General features: G+C 45.1%; 1 long non-coding RNA gene across 1 annotated transcript; it reads right to left on the bottom strand.

Annotated features, from left to right (window-relative positions):
* Positions 1-403: 403 nt before the first annotated feature.
* On the bottom strand, positions 404-5,018 carry LOC141560006 (uncharacterized). Its single transcript, XR_012487612.1, has 3 exons — positions 4,882-5,018; positions 3,304-3,411; positions 404-798 (listed from the first exon to the last, which is right to left on the bottom strand). It is a non-coding gene; the product is annotated as an uncharacterized LOC141560006 (long non-coding RNA).
* Positions 5,019-5,539: the final 521 nt, after the last annotated feature.

The raw sequence follows: 5,539 nt of genomic DNA, 5'->3' as shown, positions 1-5,539 counted from the left end.
CTGGGGAAAGAAATGGCAAAGCACTCCTGTATTTCTGCCAAGAAACCCCCAAATGAGGACACGAAGAGTTGGACATGACTGCAAACGCCTGAGCAACAAGGGAGAGTGGCTGAGTCAGAATGCAAACTGAAGTTCTGTGACTCCCCATTCTGCAGACTTCCCACTGCGCTAGATGGCCCAGAATAGATGTGCTATTTCACTGGGCGAGGTAATAAAAAACGTTAGTCAGACGCCACGTCCCCTTCCCCTCCCACCTCCCTCCCTCCCTCCCAGCCCCTCTCCTCCGCGTCCCCCAGAACTGCCCAGCACAATCTGGCTCCACGCAATCTGCGCATGTGCGCTCTCCTGTTCTGGCCAAAAGGGGGCTCGCCGTGAATCCTGGGGTTTCTCGAGCTCGCTGACAGGAGCGGGTGCTTCTGGCCGGGCCGCGGAGGGAGGGAGGGAGGGAGTTTCTCCAGCGAGAGATTGCTGCAGTGTCGGGGAACAAGGCCCCTCGGCCGACGTTGTAAATTACGCTTTGATGAAGCCGCCAGGAGCATCCTCATGTCCTTCCCGAGCAGCTTCCCAGGACAATGGCCATCAATTTCCCGGCAAGTTCCAAGGGCGTTCATTCGTTTTATGCCGTCTACCACTGCGGCTCTCTCCTCCTCTCCTTGCAGACTGAATTAATCCAGAACCTTCCCGTGTCCCCAGATATTAAGTGAGAAAGGTCAACCGGCTGATTTATTTTCGTCTTAATTGTTTTAGTCGATCCGTCAGTCGATAAAGGCTTATTAAAGCACTTACTATGTGCTAAGCCTTAGAGATACAAAGGAAGGCAAAATAAATAGATAGCTAAATAAATAAAAGAATGAATAAACGAATAAAAAACAAACAAATAAACCAGTCTAAAAGAAGAGAGAACGTAGAAATAACCATGTGCAAACCGGCCAGAGGCACAGTGGGTAGAGAGCCTGGCTTGGAGATTTTCCTAAATCTGAATTCAAATGTGACCCCAGAAACTACTGTGTGACTCTGGGCAAGTCACTTCATCCTGCTTGCCTCAGTTTCCTCATCTGTAAAACTAGTGGGAGAAGGAAAGGGCAAGCCACTCCAATCTCTGCCAAGTCACTTCACTGTTCCTCAGTTTCCTCATCTGTAAAACTAGTGGGAGAAGGAAAGGGCAAACCACTCCAATCTTTGCCAAGTCACTTCATCCTGCTTGCCTCAGTTTCCTCATCTGTAAAACTAGTGGGAGAAGGAAAGGGTAAGCCACTCCAATCTTTGCCAAGTCACTTCATCCTGCTTGCCTCAGTTTCCTCATCTGTAAAACTAGTGGGAGAAGGAAAGGGCAAACCACTCCAATCTTTGCCAAGTCACTTCACTGTTCCTCAGTTTCCTTATCTGTAAAATTAGCTGGAGAAGGAAAGGGCAAATGACTCCAATATCTCTGCCCAAAACCCAAAAAAACCAAGTATTGGACAAGATATGAACAACAACCACAAATGTACAGACAAACAAACTATAGATAGGAAAAAATGGGAGGGATCACAAATTAAGTTTAATGGTATTTCTTGGATATATTTCCTCCCCTCTCTCAGAGAGCTGATTGTTAAACATATATCAGCCTACCACTAGTCTTAACATTCTCCTCTAAGTGGCAGAGAAGGTGCCAATTTGCATTGGTGGAGGGAAGTCTCTTACCTGGGAGTTCCTTTTCTGCTGCTCAGATCCAGTCTCTGTTCCCACCCTAAAGGAGATCTCCTATAGAAGATTTTTTTTCCCCCAAGGCAATTGGGGTTAAGTGACTTGCCCAGAGTCACACCGCTAGGAAGTGTCAGAGATTAGATTTGAACTCGGATCCTCTTGACTTCAGGGCTGATGCTCTAGCCACTGCGCCACCTAGCTGCCCCAGAAGGTATTTTTCAGTGGGATCCTGATGGGTTGTGTACAGTTTGGAGGGATGAATGAAAAATCATTTATTAACCACCAACTATGTGTCAGATACCAGGCTAGCCCAAGAGATAGCCTGTCTCTTACTGAGCTTATATTCAGGGGAGAGAGATAACACATATAAAGGAATGGGGATCAAAGAAGAAAATCTGGCTCTGGGGAGGGGGTGCCCCAGAGACGGGGAGTGGGACCAGAGGACAGGCGATTGCTAACACCTCTTTCCAAAGCATAGAGAGTGTTAATTTGATTACTGTGCCCAGAATAGGAGGCAGAAAGTCAAGGGCGGAGGCTGACAGAGCAGATGGCAAGACGTCTGTGTCAGACTATAGATAGAGACATATTTTTTTTGGACTGGATATTGCAGGAATTTGTTTTTCTGGACTCTGCGAGTTTGTAACAGGGAGTTTGTTTTTCTTCCCTGAGGAAGAGGGAGATGGGAAGGAGAGAAAGCAGATCTTCAGTGATTGAAAAAAATAAAATTGAAGTCAAATAATTAATGCCCTCCCTACCAAAAAGAGATGGCTATAACAGAGGTAAACAGAGGTGAAACAGGATCCAGCCCCACTTGGACTGGGGGGAGCCTCCACTCACTCAGTCAATATTTCAGCCCCAGGGCAGACAGCCAGACAGACCACAAGCATTTATTAAGCACCTACTATGTGTTAGACACTGTGCTAAGCGATAGGGAAGCTATGTATGAAGAGGCTTCGTGTTTGTCAAGGACTATCTTCCCCCTATGTTGCATGGAGATGGCACGGGCTTGAAGTATGGCAGTTTAGAGATCATCTCTAGTTTCATTTCCCCCTACCCTTCTCCAAGGGAGACTTTTATTTCAGCCAGGAAGGGAAGCCAGAGGTTGGGGTCAGAAGTTTATCTACACTGCTCTCCTGGGGAAAAGGACATATTGGGGCAGCCCTGAGTAGAGCCCCAGCCCTGAAGTTAGGAGCACCTGTGTTCAAATCTGAACTCAGACACTTAACACTTCCTAGCTGTATGACCCTGGGCAAGTCACTTAACCCCAATTGCCTCATCAAAATAAATAAAAAAAGAAAAAAGAAAAAGAAAAAAGGGAAAGGGCATATTGGGCTAGGATTATGTCTATCTGCTCTATTGTTAGCCTTGGTGGGATGATCATGTTTGATCTGATTTCTGTTTTACTAAAAGGGGGGAAGGAAGGAGGCTTTCTATCCAAGGCTTGACTCCTTTCCCACCAATACTAGTTCCATAATAGGCACACATGGTGAAGAGCAAAGAAATCCATTTATCCAAACCACAGCAAAACAGAAATCAGGGAATATACATAGGAGAATATATACTAGACAATACAGAATGAAGGAGCTCTTCCATTGGGAGCGAGGTAATTCAACTCACCCAAGAGAGAGAGGCTTGGACTTCACCCAAGGTGAAGCTTCCCAAAGTCTAGGAATAGAGCCAAGTTGGAGCTTGCTGGCTCCTGTCATGTCAACTTCTCCCTGGAGTCTTAAAAAAAAAAAATCAATCAATTAATTATTCATTTTTGAGGCAATTGGGGTTAAGCGACTTGCCCAGGATCACAGCATTAGTATCTGAACTCTGATTTACAAATCTAGTCCACCTGACTCTACTGAGCCACCTAGCTATCATTGCTTCTGGAGCCTTATTTTCCCTTGGGCGTCCTGAAGTGGACTTGGCATTTTCCATTTTCCCTCTGGAGGCCGGAAGCCGGAAGCACTTGGAGTGACTTGATGTCCCCTGATAGACTTAAGAAGGGTCTCATCAATTCTGCCCCTGCCTCCAAAGGGCAGAGCATCGATCTCCATCGATGAGAGAGTCTCATAGTAAGGAACTTCCAGACTTGGGTGACAAAGGAAGGTCCAAGACAGTCTCTACCCCCAAGAAGCTCAGAACTCAATGGGGTAAACAAGATGCTAGCCACTATGGACAAAGTATATACTGGGGGTAATCTCTGAGGGAAAGGCATTAAGGGTAAAATTGGGGAGCAAGAAAAGCCTCCTGGAGAAGGTGAAATTTGAGCTCCTGGGAAGAGTGGATTAGCCCCCACATTGAGCTGTGGGGTGATCGCCTAGGCGACATGTCTGAATGGGACGGAAGGATGTCATGAGAGGGAATAAATCTAGATGGAAGACATGGGGAACGAGGCAGCTGTTCTCTTTTCAAACATTTTTTTTTCCTAGCAAAAAAAGGGAGATCGTGGAATTGTTAGAAATCATCTCAGCCGATATTATAATTTGATTTCTAATTTTATGGAACAGAACAAATATTTCCATCACAATATTTATTGTTGTGGCAGCTTGTCCTTCTTGAAGAATAACATGATTTTTTAAAAGATGATTTCAGACACAGCTAGATAGATGAAGTCAGGAGAATCTGAGTTCAAATCCTGCCTCAGACACTTAACACTTCCTAGCAAGTCACTTAATCCCAATTGCCTCACACACACACACACACCACACACACAACAAAATAAAATTAAAAAATAGAATATGATCACACATGAAACTGCGAATCTATTAATGTACAATTCGCTAGTCCTTTTACATATGTAAACAAGTTAGCATGTAAATTTCTTTTAAAAATATAATTTATGATTTCATGGATGGGGTAACTGAATCTTAGCAAAAGGAAGGAATTGAGGATCATAAAATCATAGTTCAAATCCTGCCTCATACTTAACACTTCCTAGCAAGTCACTTAATCCCAATTGCCTCATACATATGCAAATTAAAATTTAAAAAAAGATCACATGTGAAACTGCATTATGATTCATCTATGATTCATAGATCATAAATATAATTTATGATTTCATAAGATTCAACTGAATCTTAGCAAAATCATACAATCATTGTTCAAATCCTGCCTCAGACACTTAACACTTCCTAACAAGTCACTTAATCTCAATTGCCTCACACACACACAAAATACAATTTAAAAAAATGAAAATACAATTACATGAAAGGAAGACATTTAGGATCATAAAATTGTAGCCCTGAAAAAGGCCTTAGAGACCCTCTAGTTCAGCCCCCTTAGTTGATAGATGAAGGAAATTGGGGTCCAGAGAAGTTAAGGAGAGGACCCAAGATCACACAGCAGTTCGGGCCCAAACGGAAGCCCAGTCCTCTCGGGCTCTTTCCATGACATCACACTGCCTTCCCTGCCTTTGATTTGAGTTGGTGATTAGGCCTTGGAGGCCAGTTCAAACACACTCCAAGGCTTCTGAGTGATTCTCCAGGAATGCAGCGGTTCCCCACAGGCTCACGTGAAGTTCCACGTGATCGCTTTCTTCCCAGCTCTGGGGTTCCGGTCAATGTGGGGCTCTGGATGGTCCCCTGCTGGGATGAAGCTTAACAAGGTGGCACGACCCTTGCCCGGCACAGAGTTCTGCTCTTGTTAGAGATGAGCCCTCCTCAAACCAGGAAGCTGTGATGACCGGCCAGGCTCATCCCTCCGCTGGTGAAGATCGCAGCCCCTTGGTGGCTGGCCAGCTCATGTGGCCTTTGCAGAGCCATCGCTAGGGATTCTGACCCTTTGGGCCACGGCTCAGGGGATCTGGGTTCGAACATTGATTGCTGTGTGCCAGGCACTTAGGAAGTACTGTTAGAATATCTCC

This window comes from Sminthopsis crassicaudata, chromosome 3 (assembly GCF_048593235.1).
Source record: "Sminthopsis crassicaudata isolate SCR6 chromosome 3, ASM4859323v1, whole genome shotgun sequence".
NCBI lineage: Eukaryota > Metazoa > Chordata > Mammalia > Dasyuromorphia > Dasyuridae > Sminthopsis > Sminthopsis crassicaudata.
The sequence above is the reverse complement of the archived record's forward strand: the minus strand, read 5'-3'. Positions and strand labels throughout refer to the sequence as shown.